The 17,651-nt window shown below is 37.8% G+C and overlaps 1 protein-coding gene across 5 annotated transcripts in view; it reads left to right on the forward strand.

Annotated features, from left to right (window-relative positions):
* The window catches only part of LOC107684944 (protocadherin-7-like), a 142,084-nt gene that overhangs the window by 84,077 nt on the left and 40,356 nt on the right, over positions 1-17,651 (forward strand). The window lies entirely within an intron of this gene.

Here is a 17,651-nt window from a genome sequence, read left to right on the forward strand (position 1 = left end):
TCCTTGTCGTCCTCGTCGTCCTGCCTGCCTCCACACACCCGGTTCTGTGACATCTGTTGGGTGACCATCAAAAGAAAGTGTTAGCAAATATTTACAGTAGCAGACGTACTAATACTCTAATGACCGCTAGTTGATATGTAGTTGCAGAGTCACTTATCAACAGCAAGTGGATGCAACGTGTTCATTGTGTTATAAATCATCATACTCTTAAAAGCTGTAACCACAAATAAGTAAATATTATAATTTTTAAAACTGATCTTATGAATATTCATGAGATGATACAACATATTATAAGGTTTTTTATAATGCATTATGCATTCATTATAATGCCTTAAGAATACCCTTATAATGTATTATAAATACGGGCTTCATAGAAAGTGTTACCAAAACTTTTTCTACTCATGCACGTTTAACCTCTCACATACCACAACACACAAAGGGGCCGATTCAGCAAACAAAAGAACAAAAATGTTCAGAGGTACAAAGAGCGCAGACTTTAAAAGAGGGATGAGTGAGCCCTAAAGGGAGCAGCGATTGTTTTTCATTATGTAAAGAGAAGCCGGCATAAAATACTCCAAGACGCAGACAATTACCTCAAGATCACATGACTCTGACAGAAAAGACAGAAGAAATGGATTTATAACCGTTGCCGGAAAAAAGGATTAGCTACTCGAACAAAAAAAAACAAGAGAGACACACCTGGTTTGAGGGGACTAGAATGCGAACAAAAGGTGTGTGTGTGCCATTCAGGGCTTTTGTGTGGTTACTCTAAGGAAATAATGACTAGCCATGGGCGATACGAGGCAGGGCCGTGGAGGGAGTTTACCAGCGACCATGGCTCTCTGAGTTTAGCCATGGACTTCTTTATATTCTCCCCATCAATCTAGCCTTCCATTCTCGAAGGACTTCTATCAGATTGCTTTCCTTCTCTTCCTTTGCTGCTTCTTGTATCCCGTTGTTTTTCTGGCCATCTGGACATTCTGGAGAAGTGGACGGCCGTCGGCCTGGCTGGTTCATCATCAAAGACAAAGTGTCAGATTAAGTGACGTTGACGGCCGACAAAAGGGGGTGCTAATGCAATCTATTTTTGCTTTTAAGAAACCGAAACTGACACGAAGGAGAGTGGGCTTGTGATGGCAAGCAAAAGACGTGAAGAAGGCGGTTGGGAGAAGCTAAAAGGAAAAAAAGCGAACAGTTACGTTAGGTTACCTTTACCCGCCTCTCTCACTATACACAGCATGTAGCCTATAGCACTATAGTAAAATTGCAGGTCCAAGTGTCCACTGCTATTTATCACTCCACATTGTCTGGCATGAATATTCCATTCGTTCATAAAGAGACAGCAGCGATTCTACAATGGGTTACAATTGAGAGCGATTGAGTTAGAAAATAGAGTAAATTAAGTAGCCTATAAAGTGATTAGTCTTATTAACATGACACACACACACACACATACATATGAATACTCAAATTGAACAATTCTGTTATTTCAGGTTTCTAGATTCTAGGTTTATGTTTATCATTGTCATATACATTTTGCATTCAGCTCTTTTTGTGTATAGATTTCAAGTATTTTAGTTCATACAATAATAAATTTATTTCAATCCTCTGTTGAAAAAAAAATAAAATAAAAACCATCACATAATTCGTAATAGTTTTACTGGTTATATAATTTCTTTCTTTCTTTCTTTCTTTCTTTCTATGCATAGGCTTCTCTTAGATGCAACATTTGCTGTAGTGAAGGGGGCTGGTGGTGGATGGATTGACATAATGATAAAAACCACCCACACTGATTTAGTGCCACAGTGCTTGGATGATCTGACAAAACCGGAGAGAGGTTTTAATCCGTAAGATGGGCTCCTCAAATCCACTCACAATACCCACAAACAATACACCCACCCCTGAGGATGCATACACACAGACACAAGCAGAAACCATGCGACAAATTGGAATTGAATTCTGCATAAGGCCAGGGCTCAGCAAGTAGGCCATGGCAAGAAATATTTGGGTCCGATTTATCCGTGGAAAAACTAGAATGAAAACGACTCCCCCTCCCCACAAACCCCCCCCCCCCATTTGCTGCTTACAGCCTAGGCCTAATCTTCAGGGTTGTTTGATGGTCAGAGAGAAAAGAAGGATGATAAACAGAAATAAGCACTAAAGTCAGGCTCCCTCTATTGTTTTGTTTAAGCTTTGTGCTCTTTCTCTCCATTTTTAGCATGTTTGTTATCATGGAGGTGGCTTAATATGCCACGGCCACTATCATGAAGGAAGCTCTGTTCTTTAGAGGCCTTGCATACGAGTGAGGATATTTTGCTAACAGGTGCAATGCTAGCAGCCTCATTTGTCTTGAACACACAGAGGTGATTTATTCGATAGTGCAGGTTCCCTTCGGAGGAAACCGCTAGCTCTGCTGTTACTGAACAATATGGCTGACAGTGCTGCCTGTATATATATTATTAGGTTAGTCTGCTTTGCAAGTAAGGTAATGTGTGACTCCAATGGTGTTATTTTTCTCTGTAACAAATGTTAGGGACTATTTAAAAAAAATATATATATATTACATTTTAAAAAGTGAAGATGTTACAAAGCAGAACAATTACAATACATACATTATAACAAATACAATTACAAAAAGTTGGAAGTAGTTTTACTACATCCATATATTCTGAATATTAAACTTTGCCCTGGCTAGTTTATGAAAACTATTATTTTAATATTTATATGGGCCTTTTTATACACATGCTAATATCAGTTAATAACAGACATCCTAAGATATGCAGTAATGCTATTTGTACCTCATGTTCCGTTGACTATATATAAACCATACAACTTTAGTTAAGTATGATTCATTCAAATCTGTAAATTTACTATCCATCAGAAAGAATAATATTAAACACTTACTGATTGACTGATTGATTTGGCATGTGTATTTGCTCAGACTGTGCTGAAATTGACAAAGCTGAAGAGAATAGAGAAATGAGAGACACAAATCAAATTTAAGGACGGCGGAGCTGTTGCCATTTATCTGAGATCGATAAAGAGGTGTTTTTAAAGGTTTCAGTCATGTCACAAGAAAAGTACATTACATGACTAAACCCAGCCTTGACTTGACGAGTATTTGACTGTCCTAATGGTTTTCAAATGTTCACGGCCATCACCATTACTTGGCAAATTGCCTTTTTTCAACAAAGACTAGACTTGGGTAAATATTTTCCTCTAATTATGAGCAGTCATCAGACTAGCAGGAACAGGCTAAAAGCCTTCCACTGGAGACATTGATCAATGCTAAAACAACATGGACACCACTTTCACTCGTCTGTCTGAAAGACAGGCCTCACACCGCAGGTGAACTTCAGTTGAGTTCAGACGATGTCATGCTAGTGCAGCCTGGTGAACTATATGATATAATTGAGAGAGTGAATGAAATAATTGATGGCGCAGAGAGTTTTGTCCTGGGAGTGAAGCTGAGGAGAAATGGGCCACTTTTTAGAGGAGTTGAAGAAAGAAAGAGTGAAATGAGTGATGGGGGAATCTATAACCCCCGTGTTTTGCAAGGTAAGACATGCCAGCAAAGCATCCGTCTGTTTAATTCCTACAAACATTGCGTTGCCCCACCTCACCTTCCAAATCACCTCTAAATCTGCCTTTCTTTATAATAAATAAGAATGAAAAACGGTACAATTTTAATACCCGCCCATTTTTAATATTAATCAAATTGGTCAACAGATTATCAGCCAAGACCAGATGGTTTTAGGCTTGGAAATGACAATTTCCTGATGGTCTATATTTGTGCTTGTTCGTCTTCTTTCGTCTCCCAACCCGTTCCCTCACTCTTTCTTGTTAATTTCATTTTGTTTTATGTGCATGCGTTAAGCTTGGATTACTTTTGCTTATCCAACACTAGCTGTTAAATCTTCCGTCTTGTCTCTATGTAATTTTTGGCCTCGTATATAATCTGCACATATGAATTAATCTCACCCCTCTGTCTGGCAAAGAAAGTGCCGATGGAGGCATTGTAGCATTGGGAATATTACGCTGTACAAAAAGAAAGTGTTTTAAAGCTGACTGACTCTGGGTGTGTTTGAGAAACTGTAATAACAGCCGTTCTTTATGTGGGATTTACACTGATGCATGTGACAGTGTGCAAAAGTCTCTTTCTGAGTTTGCAGCGGGGCCCAGAGGAAAGACACTTTATCTGTACAAGGTGATTAGGAGAGAAAGAGGTTTACTGTTTATGAGCTCGCAAATCTCCTCTCGACTCCGGTTAGTCTTTGGTCTCTGTCTGTTTGCGGGGTGGAATTACTAAGGAACATCTTGCCTAAACCCACAGCCACGAGCCCTGAGCACCTCCGCATTTATTACTGGCTATGATGGTGAACTGTCAGGAGCAAAGAGACTCTCCAAGAGACTCTGCAAGATGGCTGCCAATGGAGAGAACGCTATATTTCAGAGCTCCTGCCAAATGCAAATTTTACCTCCGGCCTCCATCCAAAAGTCTGAGTCTGCATTCAGAAATTGGAATTCAAATTTTGTTCAAACCTAGACATAAACAGAATGGATTTGGATTTAAAAAAGAAGAAGAAAAAGAAAGTAAGATTAGGACATAAATAATAAATACATTTGATATTGTTAAATATTATTCTATTACATGTCATTAAAGACAATTTGAGACATTGACCATGTGAACGCAAATCTTGTTGGATCATTAGGTTTTGCACAAACTTGTGGAGTTCATGCCAGCTAATGCAGTGGTTCTCAAGATCATGAGTCAAAACAATGTTTAAATAAATACTTTGTTTTTCATTCTCCCCAAACCTCTTACCTGTAATGATTTGTAATTATAATTATTTGAGTTACTTATTTTAATCTGTTCACACTCCTAATTTCTGTAAATATTACCTTTGAATATGGACAGTAGTCAAAAAGTTGAGTAACAATGATCTAGAAGGACACACCAAATATTAAGCCATTATTCAATTATTCAATTCAACTTTTCACTCAACTGTTCTCCTGATAATATAAATTGTAATACAAACAAATGAGTATTAAATTAAACCAATTTCACTGGTGGCCTTAGACTTTTGGACTCCACTGTATCTACAAAAAAAGTTGCATTAATCATCACGCAAATTGACATCAAAACAAAAGCCCCTGACACATTTACAGAGTTTCTGTCTCATCTCGGTTCTTAGATGGATAATTATTGCACCCTTTCTCCTCTCTCCCCCGGTAGCTCAGGTGGTGCCGTCCCTTTTGTAATCATCTGTTTATGCCGCATTCTTTAATATCGTTCCTCCAGTAATCAGTCTGCCCAGCAGTCCTGTAGAACCACTATTCCTCCTGCCTGCCATTATTTAATTGCAAATCGTCAGGAGTCGGTAGTTTGGGGATATGGATGTGTCAAAAGCTTCGGAAACGGGAGTTTTTTCGACATCCAATTAACGAATGCTCATTTATCACGGCGAGGCATCACAAGGGCCCGCCACCACGCATGTTAATAATAGTATCATAAGCAAGTTCAAAACTCCCATGCTGTCTGTGCCGGGGCCCCAGCAGGTCACTTTGCAACGTTCATTAGAGAGGGAAAGGGTGGACGCTGAGAGAGAGAGAGCGAGAGAGATGAGAATAGATGCTGTGTCTGATTTAGAAACGAGAGAGGATGTGGTTCTTTGTGTCCTGTGTGGTTGTATGTGGTTACTCGTCGTTATCAACGAAGGACACTGGCATATGTGTGTGTGTGAGAGAGAGAGAGACACACTGTCTCTGGTTTCAGAGCCATATTTATGAATGACAGCTTGCTCTCTCTCTTTCTCATCTTTACACAGTCGAGTTAAAGGGATAGTTCAAACAAAAATGGAAATCTATTATCATTTACTGACCTTCGGGTTGCAGCCGTTGCTCCAAAACTCATATGATAAATAATAAAAATGCTCTGTAGAGCTTGTGTGCTATGTTCCAAGTTTTCTGAAGCCATACAAAAGCTTTATGTGGCAAATAGACTTAAATGTAAGTCACTGAAATACTTGACATGAAAGTTTATGGCGCAAGTCAGACTTTTTTCAGTTGATAAGTTGATCTGGTTCTCAAAACTGGTTTGAATGATTTATTCACAAAAATAAAATATTTAAAACTAAATGTTATTTTCCACAGAAGGAAGAAAGTCTTACATGTATGGAATGATGATCAGTAACTGTCATCTTTTGAGCTATTCCTTTAAAAATGTGTGTAAATGCAGTGTTTTTTTTTTTTTTTGCTTTTTTTTTATGATACATATCATACAATACAGAAATTTAGGGCCTGTACAATTATTATTTATATATCTATATAGAAATAATTATCGTATGATCTCCAAGGCTTTAATTTGATAAAAAATACAGTAAAAATAGTAATATTATGAAATAATGCAATATTTTAAAATAAATTTGATTTCAATAGTTATTTTATTTTTAAAATGTATTTACTAGATTTAAAAATGTAATATGTATTATTATTTTACTTTATTATGTTTATTTAATATTTACATTAATTTTAATGTATTTTAAAATGCAATCAAGTCAAAGCAGAAATTTTAAGCACCCATTAGTCTTGAGTGTCACATGATGTTTCAGAATCATATCTGCGATAATGTATTTATTAATGTTCCATGTTGAAAACAGTTGTGATTTTTTTTTGATACTTTGATTAATAAAAAAATTACAAGAACAGCATTAATTAAAAATGTAAAATATAATTTTGTGTATCACCGTAAAAGTGTCCACAGTCACATTTGATCCATTTAATACATTCTTACTGAACAAAAGTATTCATTTCTATTAATTAGTATATGACGCTTCATACTGGCATTGGTCGAATAAATACAGCCCACAACTAAACATATTGTCACTGGTCTTGTCAGTCCAACTGCATTTCACAGATGTGAGCAGCCTTTAGCAGTTCAGTTCCTGGTCTGATCATGTCCTTTTGACCATTGCCTTTTGCCTGCAACAAGGCGCTTAACCCCTGTCCGTTCCAGAACATCCACCCCTGTTCATCCGCCTTTTGTCTGTGTCGGATTACATTAGGAATACACAAAGTGAAGGATTCCTGGACAAACTGAATGCAATTAGCAAAACAAAAGACTTAAATTCCACAGTCTTAACTGTGCTGATGTGGGCGCATGTCTGTCTAAACACAGCAGCCATGTTTTGTTGAGCTCATAGGCACAGTAAACACAATGATAAGAGTGGCTCGGGAATGTATCAGGGGAAATATACGGTGCCGTTTGTTGCTGTTACCGTCCTTGGCATCAGGTTGGAAACTATTTTACCCATCCTTGTTTCCCATCCTTTCTCATTCTCTCTCCCTCCATCTATCCTTCTCTTTCTGTCTGTCCTCAAGGTCCCAGACAGTCAGAAATAATTCATTTTCAGCTACATAACAAGAAATGGAGAAAACAAAGAAATAAAGACAGGCTAGTTAACTAATATTGGATAGGCTGTAGCCTAGATTCCTTTCACACACACACACACACACACTAGTGATTAAATATCTGTGGAAGCTCATTTAACCGTCATGCATGGATTACATAATTCCAGATCTGAATTCAAACTTTATATTTTGATATTAGTTTTAGAGATTGCCAATAATACTTCAGTCCAAACCATTCCAGTCTCGACTTTTTCTGCATTTCGACAGGCACACACATTCATTCCCTCCAGGGGTGAAGGTGTGTTATTGGATCAGAGGCCGTTCCTGTAAATGGAGATCTGTGTGTTTACATCAGTAAGTGGATTATGGCTGACCAGTTTTCCTCACATCAGTCCCGTAACTTATGCAGCATGAGGAGTTTTCACACACATGATCACTCACACAAAGAGAAGAGTGAAGGAAAAAGCATATAAATATACACAGTGAGGAGAGATGATGGGCTCAGTAATTGTGTTAGTGTTGATCTGAACACTTGATTCTCCTCAAATCACTTGATATCACAGAACTCAGAGGCTCATGGATACAGAAATTGATTTATTTTATATATTATTGGCCATCTGATGTTGATTTTAAGCGCCTTTTTTTACCCTCATGAGGGAATATTTGATTTTAACCATATAACACAAGCTGCCTTGCTGTCTAACTGCCTACATAGGTATCTACCTTATAAGGAAGCATCCTTACTGAATTAGCAACAAAATATACACAAGTATTGGTCCCACTTTATATTAAGTGGCTTTAAATACTATATACTTGCATCAAAATTAAGTACAATGTACTTATTTTGTTCATATTGTATTGCAAAACACTTGTGCCATATATGTTACAAATATAATTACATAAATTAATTACAGATGTAATTGCATGCAGGTATTTTTTTAAACATGTATGTGCACAATACGTTTGTTGTATCAGATGATTAATTGAAATGTAAGTACATAGTAGTTAAGGCCTCTTTATATAAAGTGGGACCCAAGTAGTAAATGCATGAATGTGCATAGCACAAACCAATTTAGAGTTAAATAGTATTTTTATATATATATATTGTAGACCATTTTTATCAATACTTTTCTGTATTCAATTAATTATACCCACCGTCTTACATTTATTTATTTATTTTTATTTTTTTTTTTTTGCACTGAGCATTTTTCTAAGAATAAATTTGCTCAAAGCAAGCCTTAAATGTTTTACAAAAAAATTACAATGGTATTTCTTTCAAATTTTGCATGGATCCTTCTTTAATTTCTGACCCTGATAGATATGCACTGTAGATTGTAAATCTAGTAAATTACTGTACATGTCACAGTTTTGCACATAGTCCCACCCCAGATAGCTATGGTCTGTTTTAAGATCTGTTTTAAGAACTCTATGGATCAACATGTCAAATACTGAACTGGTTGGAGTGTAGCAGACAGTATTTCTGCTGTCTATAGGATTATTGCTGTGCATTGAGACTCTTGTTATCCTAATGTAATATATTCCACATCACATTAGAATGAATGATCTTGTGCTAATGAAATGCAGTAATTAATTGATCACATTAGAAACGAGCTGAGAGGGGTAAGATAGAGAGAAAAACAGAAAGAGAGGCTTTAATATGAGGGTTTAAAATAGCTTCTGCAGAACTGAGACGGAATACGAGGTCTGTGCTTTTTTATTGGGGTGATTACACAAGCTGACAGTTCATTCTGTTGGCTAGCCATCGGTGTTGTAGTCGGAGAGCGAGTAAATAATCCTTCTCGATGGCCAGTCCTGCCGTGATATGAGAATACTTCTGGAGGATTCTCTGGTAATTACGGCCACTGTGTGAGGCAGACGCTCTGTGTGAGTCGGGATTTATGACACGTCTCTAAACATCACTAAGCTCAAGGAGATGATGTTTACGTCTATCTGTGCATTTGCATGCGTTTGCGTGCGGATTTGGCTTGCAAAAAGTAATCATTTATGTAAAGATTTATTGTTTCTTTGCATGCGCCTTAGTATTTATTTCAGTCTGTTGTAATATCCAACCAAATTCACTGTGTTGTAGGACTGTTATTATTATAATGATGATTATAATTGCAAAATTAATCATAAACCAAACATTTAAATACAATACAATTATATGTTACTGTATATATAATGTTTTGGAACAAAAAAAAAACAATTCTGTATTTAGCAAGACATTAAAAAGTGACAGTAAAGATTTGTACATTGAATTAATGAATGAATTAATTCATTAATTCATTATATTTCAAACAAATTCTGTTCTTTTGAACTATCAGTTCATCAAAGCGTCCTGGTGAAAAAAAAAAAAAATCACGGATTGCACAAAAAAAATAAGCTTATACAACTATTTTCAACATTAATAATATTAAGAAAGTATTATTATTATTTTTATTTATTTTTGGGCACCAAATCACTATTATCATGGTCTATGTGACACTAAACACATTTATATATTTTTTTAATATGCAAAATTTCTGCAAAAATTTAACTCATTTAATCAAACCCCTGACCTATATGCTACTCCAAGCAACGCTCCTCCACAAATATTGATATATGCAATACATTAATTGTGATTAATTTGATTGATTAAAAATCATATCTTGTAATTAATTTGATTAAACTTTTAATCAATCGACAACCCTGCTAAAATCTTTTTGAAACCCTTATACAAGCATTTACTGTATGTACTTAGATAATCCTCTGTTAATGCACTGGCGCATTGTGTTACAAGGCTTTTGATTTTGAAGGGTATCTGTGTCCTTCAAAGTAGAGATAATGACTAATAGCTATACTAGGCCCATTTGATTGACAGCCAATGGTAATTTAGCTCGATAGTGCGCCCCCTACTGACCCCTGATGAGTGACACGTCCTGAACCCGGGGTTGAGTTCCCAAAGTCAAGGGCCTGCATTACCATACTGCACCGTCAGAGAGGAATATGGAGAGAGAGAGAGAGAAAGAGAAGAGCAATGAAGGGCTCTCCTTCTCAAAGGTGTTTAATTATCTTCACTCAAGACCGTGCCCCACCTGTTCCCTCACACCAGCTGACACAACAAACAACTGCCAAACAGATGACAGACAGATTAACCAGAGCACACCTGTAGAAAAGCGAGGGAAGATCCTCCTCCGTCGTCTTTACCTCCACACAACCCGTACAGCAATATGGCTCTTTTATTGCAGGACAAGTGAAAAGTATGTTAACGATCTCCAGCAAGCTGCAATTATTAGCGATGTGACAATGAGTCAATGCCATTACGACCTCTCCGCTCCCTGGCTGGGGTTTTGCGTCAAATTACCCTTCAGTCACACGTGGCTGCATTAGATAGCATAAAAAGTCATCACGCAGCGCCGGCCATGACGACTAATCAAAACGCTCTTTGTGTCGGCTTTAATCTGGTTCTCTCTAGACCGTCCGAGCTGTTCGCTCTTCCTCTGCTTCCTCCCTCTCCTCGCTCGTCTCCCAAATGAATCAACAATGTTTGGGAGGGAAAAAACGAAATAGAGCTGCCGACGAGAATTATACAACACCAGGGCTGCGATGACAGCTGGAAGGCCGACCTTGTTCCCTCAAGCTCAATGTCAGAGCAAGAGGCCACTGCCTCAATCACTACAGCACACTGTTAACAGGTTGGAGAAATATAGATTTTTAACATATGAATGTCTGTTAAGCCGCTGTTACTGGATAATAATTTTATGTTGGAGCGTAAAGCACAATGTCAAGCTACTCTTTAAAATTTAGGCTGAGCAGACAGAAAAATTAAGTTTGAAATACTACCACTTACTGTATTAGTTGTGTTCATTTTAGTTTAGTCGCAGTCGTGTCATATTCAGTAATTCCAATTTTACTCTAAGTAAAGCCTTCTACACACTGCATGATTTTAGCAATCCTATAAGATCGGTGCAGATCACACTGTGCGACATGGATCTAATAATCTTGGGTATGATATGCATGTAGACTGTGCGATGATGACCTATTAACTTATGCTACGTCGCATGTTACTATAGAAGAATAAAACGTCATCTGCCTGCCATATGCTAGTGGTAAACAAAAAGAGCATGATAAACTTTGGCAGCTGGAGTTTTCATGTGTGCTGAAAAAAGTGTAAGCAGCGAAAGAGGAAGGGATAAGAGCTTAAGGAAAGCCGTTTTGTTTTAGTGCCATGTCATGTTGATTTCATGTCGCATTTTTATTGGCTGGTCAGTAAACGTGGGTTGTAGCAGCAAACACACTATGCAATGATCTTGCTGAATTTTTGACACTGTCAGAAAACTATCGTAGGCTATCTTTGGTCGCAAGACTGTGACAATAGCCATCTTTGAACCTCTCTCACTGTATGACATAGTTTGACATAGTATGGCATAGTTCGACTGTCCCAGCCAATCTTTCGTCTGGGACAGCCGAAAATCGTGCAGTGTGTCTCTGGCTTAAAACAAGATATGATTTTAGTCAGCATTTATTTTTTTTCTAGCTCAGTTCCAACTGTTCAGATTTTTATTTTACAATAAAAAATAAAGCACAGCAAGTGGTTGTCGAGTCGCTGAAATAATATTATGACTTTTCTGTAATAATACAATATTGTAAGTACACAATGCATTGCATTTAGTGTTGCCTTGTCATATTGTATTCAACTGTACGATTTAATCAAATATGTTTAATTATCATCATGATAATTCATCTCTTCTTTGGTATCTCTGATGAATTCTAAAAGCTCTTTGGTAATGACTGTAATGATTTGTAAGTATTTTCATTGATTGTATTAACTCTTATACAACGGCCAGATTAAATCGGCGCTTACATAAGTGAAACGCAAAAGTTATTCGCTGAATACAGTACTATTTTCCCAATACAGACCTCAGGAAAAAAATGCCTTTCCTTTGGTGTTTGTAAGGCAGACTAGATTAGCGGGGTCAGTCTTGTCTGTTTGGAGTGAGGTTCAGCTGTCTGATGGCTTACTTTAGCAGATGGATCCACAGGAAGTTCTGCTGAGCTGGGCACTAATGTCCAGCTAAAGCTTCTGGGCAGCTTTCAGCACTTACTCAATGTCTGAAGCACTCTGCTAAAGCAGCTCAAGAATGGACCTCTTTCTCTATCTCTCTGTCTCATCTCTTAATCTTTCTTTCTTTCCTTCTTTCTTTATTTCTTGAATACTCTCTATCCTTTGCTCACGCAGGCACACACAATCATACACACACTCTGTGACCCTGTGGCGAGAGCTGAAAGATGCTGACAGTGTGGCCTTTTGTGTGATGACACTGGCTCTGTGGCTCCCAACACACTACTGTAAACAGAACCGATGAGAGAAATATTTCTTTTCCGCGTTTATCTGCACATATTTGTTCCATAGTATATGCCACGCACAGTTGGGCTTCTATCCTATTGTAGAGTATTTATCACGGTTGGGTTGAGCCCTGCCCTCTTTTGGAATCTGAATGCCTGCATACGTAGGTGTGGTGATGAAGATTGTGTAAGACAGAGGTAGGGGGGATATGTTTGCCTTAGGGTGGGCCACTGGCTCTTGTAGACCATTTGGCCGGGACTGGGCCTGCCTGCTTTACTGGTATGGTAAAGAGCTGTCTCTACAAATCACAGCAGACAGTATGAGGGGAACGATCGAGAAAAAGAATGAGAATGAGAAGAGCCAGATATACTGTGGACAGACAGACAGACAGACAGACAGATAGATAGATAGATAGATAGATAGATAGATAGATAGATTTTTCTGTCCTCGTGAGGAATTCCTAATTTCATGAAGAATGAGTCTGTTTAATGCCTTTCTCCGTTGGTATTCCGGCCCTGTCTCTGTCTCCGGCAAGTCAATAGATTTCAATGTCAATTTAGGCTCTGTGCTGCAGCTCATTTTAAACCAATCAGCCTTCCCATTTATGAGCAGAGTACAGCAAGCCGATATTAATATCTCAAGTCAGATCAGCTTCAAACTGTTCAAGCCAGGTAATGGGAGCTAGTATTAGCACTCTCTTGTAGACCATTTGGCCGGGACTGGGCCTGCCTGCTTTACTGGTATGGTAAAGAGCTGTCTCTACAAATCACAGCAGACAGTATGAGGGGAACGATCGAGAAAAAGAATGAGAATGAGAAGAGCCAGATATACTGTGGACAGACAGACAGACAGACAGACAGATAGATAGATAGATAGATAGATAGATAGATAGATAGATTTTTCTGTCCTCGTGAGGAATTCCTAATTTCATGAAGAATGAGTCTGTTTAATGCCTTTCTCCGTTGGTATTCCGGCCCTGTCTCTGTCTCCGGCAAGTCAATAGATTTCAATGTCAATTTAGGCTCTGTGCTGCAGCTCATTTTAAACCAATCAGCCTTCCCATTTATGAGCAGAGTACAGCAAGCCGATATTAATATCTCAAGTCAGATCAGCTTCAAACTGTTCAAGCCAGGTAATGGGAGCTAGTATTAGCACTCACAGCAGGACGGTTTAAGTTAATCTGAATGTCGTTCTTTTTTTACATTTCACTCTCCGTATCTAAAGGGTGGTTTCCTTGTTTTAAAGGAGTCTTCGGACGTGTAATCAATGCAAGCAAAACATTACATCTGCTCTTCCCTAAGGTGAAAGCAGAAAAGGCGGGCTTTACTCTCTGTTCTATTCAAGTTTCCAGCTATGTGCTGCCCCCTGTTGTTTGCTTTTGGAACTGCATTTCTATTTATTAGTGCTCTTCTGCATGAATAGTTATGTTTACTTCCATTATATTCTCAATTCCAAACACCTTCCCACATTTAATCACTTCTCTCTGTCTCTCTCTCTTTTCTCCCTCTCTCCCACTCACAGATACTTAAACACACACACACATACACAGCACTTTCTAACTTGAAATCTACTTGCCGACGCAGGGGTAAGCATTAGTTATCCAGGTAGGTGGGCTCTTGCCCGGTCTCCAGATAGGGACCACATGCTGGGCCAATGCCCACTGTCAGAAGACCCCCTGGGGCTCCCGCATGCTGTCCACGGCAGGCGAAGTGGTTGTGGCCTGTTTAAATCAATGAAGCCTTTTCCAATGAAAAGGTTAGGAGAGAGTGTTAGTGTGTGGGGAAAGCAACACGTGGCGCTTGCAGGTGTGCCTGTACAAGTGGCCTCAGACGCCCTGTGCTATAATGGACATGCTTGGTGTCACATCCTTTAAAGGTGAAGGCACATTATGCGGCTCTCTGAAATATTGGATTCTGATTGGTCGGGCATAGCATTTTTGTGTAATGTCGAATAAACTGACTCTTGTCTCATACACAGATGTTTACTTGCCACTGCAATGTACTGTCAGCTGGTCATTACTCCAAAATAAACTGATTTCAGACTTTATTTTCTGACAATAACCAGCAGACCAGCCATTTTGTTTCTACTTTTAGAACGAAACAAGATGCTTCAGTCCTAATAAATGTACAGAATCTTATGATGTCCTTGTGCCTGTACACACAGTGTGTGTGCATCTCTGGGGGGCTTCTGGAGGGTACTAAGGATGCATAAACCTCATGGCCCATTTCTCATCATGGAGAGAAAGTCCACTTACTTTATTTAGCCGATCTCCATGGAGACCAGCCGGACAGAGGCAAAGTCAGACCGGACAGAGAGAGTTCTTCTATCTTTCACTCCTACCTAGCGATTCCTGTCAATTCAGTTCATTTGCTGGTGCATGATTTATCAAATTAAGTCCAAGGTCTACAGACAATTTTAATCTAACATTGTATATAGTCAATTTTTGTAATAGTGCACAAAGGTTTCACTGTTCAAAGGAATCAATCCAGCTAATCCAGTTATCTTGACAAGGCTTAATCAGATAATATTGAATTGGTTTAGCTCATTTTAGAATTTCTAAAATACAATGATTTGCTCCCAAAAATGGCATCTTCTTAATTGTTACCTTACACAGTCCAAACTCTATTGAATTCTGTTTTGATCCTAGTCTGACTGATTGAAACCAATCTTCTCTATATTTATCAGTAGTATCTTTGTTCATCCTATAATTAATGTAGCTTTTCGCATAATCATATGTTGCCGAACGTCATTCCAAGCTTTATTCAATCGGCCTGTAAAACTATAGAAAAAGACAAGAATCTTATCTTTTGAACACTTTTAATTATTTCATCTCAGATGGTGTTCATTGTCTCCCTGTTATTAAAAGAGAGTCCACTGAAATCAGAGAATAAAAGACCCCATAAATCACAGAGATGATTAAAGAAACGACTACATTTAATTTAATAGTTTCTGATGAACAGACAAGTCTGCCCATACCTGCTTTCACTTCTAGATCCACTTTGGTTGCATTGGAAACCCTTTATATCCGCTGTTACCGTGCTTACGCTGCTTGATGCATATGTACCGTTGCCACTGTCTGCTAGAATCTTACACGTAAACAACTAAACTTGCTTTTTCATTTGTTTGAGACATAGCAACATGTTTTTGAATAAAACAAACAGATGAATAAATGCTAGACTACAAACTGACCTGCCTTATAAACATAGTTCACTCCAAAAAAGAGAAAATTATTTCGTCCATTACTTTACCTTCATGTCATTCTAAACCTATATATCTTCTAAAAGAAGGTACTTTATTTTGAAGAATGCTGCTAACCAAAGTTTTGCTTGCCTTTGACTTTCATTGTAAGGACCAAAAAATAAAACAAAACTAATCAAAACAAAACAAAACAAACAGAAAAACTAAAACAAAAAACGTAAATGACTTTTATGTTTAACTGAAGAAGGAAAGTCGCAACAAGGTAAATAATGACAGAATTCCTTTCTTTCTTTCTTTCTTTCTTTCTTTCTTTCTTTCTTTCTTTTAGTGTTTCTTTCTTTCTTTCTTTCTTTCTTTCTTTCTTTCTTTCTTTCTTTCTTTCTTTCTTTCTTTCTTTCTTTCTTTCTTTCTTTCTTTCTTTCTTTCTTTCTTTCTTTCTTTCTTTCTTTCTTTCTTTCTTTTAGTGTAAACTACACAGATTTTTTTCAAAGTTGTAAATAAAACATAATATTGGAGTGTTTTACAAAAAAAAAAAAAAAACACTTCAATATTTCATGTAACTTGCTATTTCTTTGTAATTAATTGAAATTTAAAGCAATTTCTGAATGAAAATTATTCAGTGTACCCCTTTAAAGTTAATCTCTGCTCATTTCCAAGTTTGCCTTTCCCTACGCTCTTCAAACCATTTAAAGTGAGGTTAGAATTAGCTGTAATATTCGTCATAATGAAGGGTTGAGTTGTAGTTGCTGTGTTCATTATTCTTGCCCTTTGATATGGATTTTAGAATTATTATGAGAACATTAAATCGACCCTGTCTGTCTTCCAAAACTCCTCTCATCCATAAGAATAGAAGTCCTCCACCAGTTTCTCTCGTTTTCTGTTCGGTTTCTCTCGTCTGTTTCTTTGTAATTTGCCCTACCTTTCAAAAACACAGACAGTGTTAATTACGCACAGACTCCTCTGCAGGGATCATACCTTTAAAACATGTCCTTAAGCCCCCTTTAAGGGATTAACGTGTGCGGCAGTGGCTGTTTACGCGGATTTCTGTTTGTATATGCGGCTGATTTCAATATGATGTATGTGCAGGCAGCTCTTTCATGTTTATTGCACTTAACCGAGACATTACAGGTGCATCTCAATAAATTAGAATGTCGTGGAAAAGTTCATTTATTTCAGTAATTCACCTCAAATTGTGAAACTCGTGTATTAAATAAATTCAATGCACACAGACTGAAGTAGTTTAAGTCTTTGGTTCTTTTAATTGATTTTGGCTCACATTTAACAAAAACCCACCAATTCACTATCTCAACAAATTAGAATACTTCATAAGACCAATAAAAAAAAAACATTTTTAGTGAATTGTTGGCCTTCTGGAAAGTATGTTCATTTACTGTACATGTACTGAATACTTGGTAGGGGCTCCTTTTGCTTTAATTACTGCCTCAATTCGGCGTGGCATGGAGGTGATCAGTTTGTGGCACTGCTGAGGTGGTATGGAAGCCCAGGTTTCTTTGACAGTGGCCTTCAGCTCATCTGCATTTTTTGGTCTCGTTTCTCATTTTCCTCTTGACAATACCCCATAGATTCTCTATGGGGTTCAGGTCTGGTGAGTTTGCTGGCCAGTCAAGCACACCAACACCATGGTCATTTAACCAACTTTTGGTGCTTTTAGCAGTGTGGGCAGGTGCCAAATCCTGCTAGAAAATGAAATCAGCAT

Source organism: Sinocyclocheilus anshuiensis, unplaced genomic scaffold (genome assembly GCF_001515605.1).
Source record: "Sinocyclocheilus anshuiensis isolate Anshui unplaced genomic scaffold, SAMN03320099.WGS_v1.1 scaffold49, whole genome shotgun sequence".
Taxonomy (NCBI): domain Eukaryota; kingdom Metazoa; phylum Chordata; class Actinopteri; order Cypriniformes; family Cyprinidae; genus Sinocyclocheilus; species Sinocyclocheilus anshuiensis.